This window comes from Theropithecus gelada, chromosome X (assembly GCF_003255815.1).
Source record: "Theropithecus gelada isolate Dixy chromosome X, Tgel_1.0, whole genome shotgun sequence".
Taxonomy (NCBI): domain Eukaryota; kingdom Metazoa; phylum Chordata; class Mammalia; order Primates; family Cercopithecidae; genus Theropithecus; species Theropithecus gelada.
In genome coordinates this window covers 98,774,768-98,780,927 of record NC_037689.1, presented here as the reverse complement: position 1 = coordinate 98,780,927, position 6,160 = coordinate 98,774,768, and the positions used below count along the sequence as shown (strand labels likewise).

Genomic DNA, 6,160 nt, shown 5'->3' with positions numbered 1-6,160 from the left:
TTTATGTTTTTGTTTGCTTTGTCAAAGATCAGTTGGCTGTTAAGTATTTGGCTTTATTTCTGGGTTCTCTATTCTGTTCCATTGGTCCAAGTGCCTTTTTTTATACCACTACCATGCTGTTTTGGTAACTATAGCCTTATAGTATAGTTTGAAGTTGGGTAATGTGATCCCTCCAGATTTATTCTTTTTGTTTAGTCTTGCTTTGGTTATGTGGGCTCTTTTTTGTTCCATATGAATTTTACAATTTTTTTTTTCTGATTTTGTGAAGAATGATGATGGTATTTTGATGGGAATTCCAATGAATTTATAAATTGCCTTTGGCAGTAAGGTCATTTTCACAATATTGATTCTACCCATCCATAAGCATGGGATGTGTTTCCACTCATTTGTGTCACCTGTGATTTCTTTCAGCAGTGTTTTCTTTCTTTCTTGTTTTTTTTTTGAGACGGAGTCTCGCTCTGTCACCCAGGCTGGAGTGCAGTGGCATGATCTCGGCTTACTGCAACCTCCGCCTCCCAGGTTCATGCCATTCTCCTGACTCAGCCTCCCAGGTAGCTGGGACTACAGGCGCCCACCACCATGCCTGGCTAATTTTTTGTATTTTTGGTAGAGATGGGGTTTCACTGTGTTAGCCAGGATGGTCTCGATCTCCTGACCTCATGATCCACCCACCTCAGCCTCCCAAAGTGCTGGGATTACAGGTGTGAGCCACCACGCCTGGCCTAGTGTTTTCTAGTTTTCCTTGTAGAGATATTTAACATCTTTGGTTAGGTATATTCCAACTTGTGCGTGTGTGTGTGTAGCTGTTGTAAAATGGGTTGAGTTCTTGATTTGATTCTCAGCTTGGTCACTGTTGGTGTGTAGCAGTGCTTCTGATTTGTGTACATTTATTTTGTATCCTGAAACTTTACTGAATTTAATTATCAGATCTAGGAGCTTTTTGGATGAGTCTTTAGGGTTTTCAAGGTATACAATCAGCATCGGCAAACAGTGACAGTTTGACTTCCTCATTACCAATTTGGATGCCCTTTATTTCTTTCTCTTGTCTTATTGATCTGGCTAGGGCTTCCAGTAATATGTTGAATAGAAGTGGTGAAAGTGGCCATCCTTGTCTTGTTCCAGTTCTCATGGAGAATGCTTTTAACTTTTTCCCATTCAGTATGTTGGCTGTCGGTTTGTCATAGATGGTTTTTATTACCTTAAGGTATGTCCCTTCTATGCCAATTTTGCTGAGGGTTTTAGTCACAAAGGGATACTGGATTTTGTCAAATGGTTTTTCTGCATCTATTGATATGATCATAAGATTTTTGTTTTTACTTCTGTTTATGTGCTGTATCACATTTATTGACTTGCATATGTTAAACCAACCCTGGTATGAAACCCACTTGACCATGGTGTATTATTTTTTTGATAGGTTGTCAAATTCAGTTAGCTAATATTTTGTTGAGGATTTTTGCATTTATGTTCATCAAAGATATTGGTATGGAATTTTCTTTTTTTATTATGTCCTTTCCTGGTTTTGGTATTAGGGTAATACTGGGGTAGCATACTAAATTTTTATTTAATCTGTGTGAGCAGAAAACCTCCAGGTCAAATCAATAAAAGTCTAACCCAAATCATAAAAGCAGAGAATCATGGTCCCTCAATCAATTCTCAGACTTGAGCCAGTTTACAAACCCAGAATCCCTTGAATGAAGGGGAGGCTGGGTCTCCTCAGGGAAAAACCCTAGTACACTACTGAAAATGTATACTGGTGGGGTTTTTTTGGTTTTTTTTTTTGTTTGTTTTTTTAAACTTTTTATTTGCATATTTAAAAAATTGTGCATTCTGATAATTAAAATCATTTGAACAACAACAAAAAAATGGCACTCTGATTAAACTGCATTACAGCCTGCAGGACACCTTGGACCAGCTTGGTTTTACTCTAGATTTCACTGTCGTCCCACCCCTACTTCTTCCACCCCACTTCTTCCTTCACCAACATGCAAGTTCTTTCCTTCCTTGCCAGCCAGATAGACAGATGGGAGAGGCAGGCGCGGCCTTCGTTGTCAGTAGTTCTTTAATGTGAAAGGGGCAGCACAGTCATTTAAACTTGATCCAACTTCTTTGCATCTTACAAAGTTAAACAGCTAAAAGAAGTAAAACAAGAAGGCAATGCTTGTGGAATGTACAGTGCATATTGGCGGCACACGCCTCATTACGATTTGCCTGCTTGCTTCTCCTGTTCAATCGTTTCTTTGGAAGGCAGTGGATTTTTCTCTTGCATCTCTGTCTTCTTCAGTTCCGACTTATCGAATTTCTCGATCTCAGTCATATCGGGTTTGTCAAACATGGTTGCGGAGGAAAAGCGGAGCGAGGCGCACGAAAACGAGCGAAGTCTGGTCTGCGCAGTGGCCACTACCGAGTTGTCCGAAAATGTATACTGTTAATCTTTGTCCCAGCCTTCTCCAAGGGGATCTGTGGCCTTTTACAGGAGTAACTGTGCATTGGAGGGAAAAATCAGATCTTTCAGGGAGTACTTGTTCTAAACTGACATTGATTCCAGGAGACCTGGAACATCACTATGGCCGTACACTCAGAGTAGGAGCTTATGGAGGTCAGGTTACCAATGGAGTTTTAGCTTAAGTCCAACTCACAGTGGGTTCACTGGGACCCCAAATACATCCTGCAGTTATTTCCCTAGTTCCAAGGTGCATAATTGGAATTGACATACTTAGCAGCTGGCAGAATTCCCACAATGGTTCCCTTACTATGGAGAGTGGGATATTATGGTGGGAAAGGTCAAATGGAAGCCATTAGACGCATTCTACTTAGGAAAATAGTAAATCAAATGCAATACTTCATTTCTGGGGGAATTGCAGAAATTAGTACCACCATCAAGTACTTGAAAGATGCAAAGGTGGTGATTCCTACCACATACCTACTCAACTCTCCTATTTGGCCTGTGTAGAAGACAGATAGATCTTGGAGAATGACAGTGGATTATTGTAAGCTTAATCAAGTGGTGACTCCAATTGCAGCTGCTGTACCAGATGTGGTTTCATTGCTTGAGCAAATTAACACATCTTCTGGTACCTGGTATGCAGCTATTGACCTGGCAAATGCCTTTTTCTGCATCCCTATCCATAAGGCCCATCAGAAGCAGTTTGCTTTCAGCTGAAAAGGCCAGTAATACACCTTCACTGTTCTGCCTGTGAAGGGGTATATCAGCCCTCTAGCCCTATGTCATAACTTAGTTTGCAGATATCTTGATCAGTTGACAGAGGAAGAGAAGACTTGGGCCTGGTTTAGATAGTTCTTCATGATATGAAGGCTCCACCAGAAAGTGGACAGCTACAGCACTACAGCCCCTTTCTGGGACATCCCTAAAGAACTATGGTGAAGGAAAATCCTCCTGGTGGACAGAACACCAAGTAGTACACCTGGCTTTTCACTTTGCTTGAAAAGAGAAAGAACCAGACATGTAATTATAGACCAATTCATGGAACGTGGCCAGTGGATTGGCTACATAGTCAGGGATTTGGAAGGAACATGATTGGGAAACTGATGACAAAGAAATACGGGGAAGAGGTATGTGGATGGACATCTGAACTAGCAAAAACTGTGAAGATATTTGTGCCTCTAGATGCATCCATGTTGCTGCAAACGGTACCATTTTGTTCTTTTTTAATTGCTGTGTGGTATGGAATGGCCTTTTGCAGACACAGTTACAGTAGCAGGTAGATGACAGTACTTTGCAGGGCTGGGCAAGGTTCTTTGGAAGGCTGTTTCTGCTCTTAATCAGTGTCTAATATACAGTACTGTATCTCCCGTAATTATGCACAGGTCCAGGAATCAAGAGGTGGACATAGGAATGACACCGCTTATCATTACCTGTAGTGACCCACAAGCAAAATTTTTGCTTCTTGTTCCTATGACTTTATGCTCTGCTGGCCTGGAGGTCTTAGTTCCAGAGGGAGAAATGCTTCCACCAGGAGACATAACAATGATTCCACTGAACTGGAAATTAAAACTGCCACCTGGCCACTTCGGGCCCTCATAACTCTGAGTCAACAGGCTAAGAAGAGAGTTATGGTGTTAGCTGGGGTGACTGATCCAGACTACCAAGGGGAAATTGGATTAGTTCTCTACAAAGGAGGTAAGAAAGAGTATGTTTAGAATACAAGGGATCCCTTAGGGCATCTTAGTGTTAGCATGCCTTCTGGCTGAGGTTAAGGGGAAACTGCAACAACCCAATTCAGGTAGGAGCACAAATGACCCACACCCTTCAAATAAATGTTTGGGTCACCATGCCAATTAAAGAACCACAACCAACTAAGGTGCTTTTTGAAGGCAAAGGGAATATAGAATGGGAGTAGAACATAGTTATAAATACCAGCTACGACCACAAGACCAGTTACAGAAACACAGATTATAATTGTCATGAGTATTTCCTCCCTATTTTGTTAAGAATACATTTGTGGCTATATATACACATGCAGACGGTCCCCGACTTATGATGTTTGACAGTGATGTGAAAGCAATATGCAGTTAGTAGAAACTGTACTTCATATTTTGAATTTTAATCTTTTTCCAGGCTAACGATATGCAGTATAGTACTCTCCTGCGATGCTCGACTATGGCAGTTCCCAGTCAGCCATGAGATCATGAGGGTAAACAACCAAAATTTTATTTTATTTTTTTTTATTTTTTATTTTTTTTTTTATTTTGGAAAATGTTAAAATTTATTAATAGTTAACATCACATAGTTAATTAAACTAGTTATTTATTGTACATAATGACAACATCTTCACTAGACTGAGTGCTCAAGGATTTGAGATGATTCGCTATTCACCACACCCCGAAGATTGAGATCCCATGTATATTACACAAAGCAAAGCCATGTCAGCAAAGGACTGTCAACCTAATTCTGAGAACACAAACATTCAAAATTTATTTTCCAGTGTTCCTTTTTGGAAACCAACAACACATTTTTAATACCCACACACACACACACACATCTCTACCTTAAAAAAAAAAAAAAAAAAAAAGTGTAATTTCATAGATAGTACCTAATCTTCAAGCTTAAAATTTAAGTTAAAATTCATCTCTATTTTGTGGGCACCCTTTAGTGAACCTAAAATCTACGTGAAAGCTTTTGGCTTTTGTGTAGCAGGAAACACCCACATTTTGGGTCAATTAGTGCAGATGGGAGCAGCAGAAGAGCTACACCAGACAGCAAAGAGACTAGAGCAAGAGGACCAGCCCTTTGCCGCTCTGTGCTCCCAGGAGCTGGGCCATTTTCACCCAATAACACCCAACTTTGCTTAAAAGTCGTGCAATCAGACACTATTCTCAGCAGAAGTTTGATAAATATACAAAAACCGGGTGCAACTTCATCATGAGTTTCTTTCCATCTTTCCATTCTGATCCTTGTATCCAATTCAATGGAGTTACATCCCTCTTTATTATATAGTATCCAGGTTTAACGTCTGTGCTTGTGTGTATTTTAGAGCAGAGGTGGGCTTTCAGATTCAGAATCAACGGCACTCTTGAAAAGTAGGGACGGAAGTTTTTAAGCCACTCTCATAACAACCAAAATTTTATAGTAGACTGTGTTGACAACATTACTTGGATATTGTGTTTTGTGTTTTCACATCTTATTGTGTCTACAAAATGCCCAATTGTGTACAACACTTTTGTGTACAACACTTTATTATAAAACAGGCTTTGTGTTACATGATTTTGCCCAACTATAGGCTAGTGTAAGTGTTCTGAGCACATTTAAAGTAGGCTAGGCTAAGCTATGATTTTGCTAGATTCAGTGTATTAAATGTATTTTTGACCCATGATATTTTCAATGTACAATGGGTTTACCGGAGTGTAAACCCATGGTAAGTCAAGCAGTATCTGTACCAGTATAGACTCATTGTTTCTTATTTTATTCAATAACGTGTTACTATCGTTAGTCTGATCCTCAAATTGTCACTAACTTGCCCAATGGAAGTCACTTTAAGCTGGTTTATATGTTCTTTTGACATGCCTTCAGTCATTCTTGAGCACTTCCTTGCTTTCTAGCTCAAAGGGGTGTTCCAGGCTCATCTTATCATTTTCTGTCCCAGCTCTGTAATCAGTCATTTCTCCAAGGACCTCTGGCTTCTTTTAGCCAAGAATGGTATTT

At 40.0% G+C, this 6,160-nt stretch overlaps 1 pseudogene across 1 annotated transcript; it reads right to left on the bottom strand.

Annotated features, from left to right (window-relative positions):
• Positions 1–1,765: 1,765 nt before the first annotated feature.
• Positions 1,766–2,405, bottom strand: LOC112615898 (annotated as a pseudogene). Its single transcript, XR_003117500.1, has one exon. The product of XR_003117500.1 is annotated as a thymosin beta-4 pseudogene (transcript).
• Between the last annotated feature and the right edge of the window lie 3,755 nt (positions 2,406–6,160).